This window comes from Octopus bimaculoides, chromosome 7, assembly GCF_001194135.2.
Source record: "Octopus bimaculoides isolate UCB-OBI-ISO-001 chromosome 7, ASM119413v2, whole genome shotgun sequence".
NCBI classification, from domain to species: Eukaryota; Metazoa; Mollusca; class Cephalopoda; order Octopoda; family Octopodidae; genus Octopus; species Octopus bimaculoides.
In genome coordinates this window covers 46,596,495-46,597,456 of record NC_068987.1, presented here as the reverse complement: position 1 = coordinate 46,597,456, position 962 = coordinate 46,596,495, and positions in this window count along the sequence as shown.

Sequence of the window (962 nt, the reverse complement as noted above, 5' to 3'; positions counted from 1 at the left end):
ATATATATAGGATGTGTATATGAGTAATATACACACACACACACACACACACACACATATATATATATATATATATATATATACACGCCCATATTAATAAACATATATCTATATGCTTATTTACGTGATATATACTTATGCACGCACACAGACTCAAAAATACACACACACACAGAGGTTGAGCAAGAGGAATAGAAACAGAGAGATAGGCAGATAGATAGACAGAAACAAATACATACAGATCAACTGATAAATAGACAGATAGATGACACAAACAGACAGCCAGGCAGACAGACACAGACAGACAGACAGACAGACAGACAGACAGACAGACAGACAGACAGATAGATAGATAGATAGATAGATAGATAGATAGATAGATAGATAGATTGATAAATTCATAAAAAGAAACGTCGCTGATATCTGCAACATCACGTATTTGATGTTGATGGTGTATACACTGGTGCTGTAATGGCTGCCATTAAGACTGCTGACGCTGTTGCTGCCTTTCTTGCTATTGCTGCTACTGCTGCCGCTGGTGCTGTTGCAGTTATTGTTGTTGCTGCTGCTGTTGTGGTTGCCACTGGTAACCATGTTACAAACTATTTTTTGCATCCAGAAATATACATGACAGAATTGAAAGAGGAAGGAATTGGTGGCAGGATGAGGTGGAGTGTTGGAAGTAGTAGTAGTTGTAGTAGTAGTAGTATCAGCAGTAGTACCAGTTATTGTACTAATATTGACAGTGGTGGTGGTGGTGGTGGTGGTAGTGATGACAGAGAATTGGTGCGCAGTATTTGTAGTTTATAAGAGAGTATGTGCTGTAGTGTTGGTTATGATGGTGGTTGTGGTGTTGACCGCGAAGTTAGTCCCGTATTGGTGTTTTGGTAATGGTGTTTGTGTTTCTGCGTGGTGTGGTGGTGGTAGTGTTTGCTTGCATTTGCGCTTTCTCTCCCTCTCTT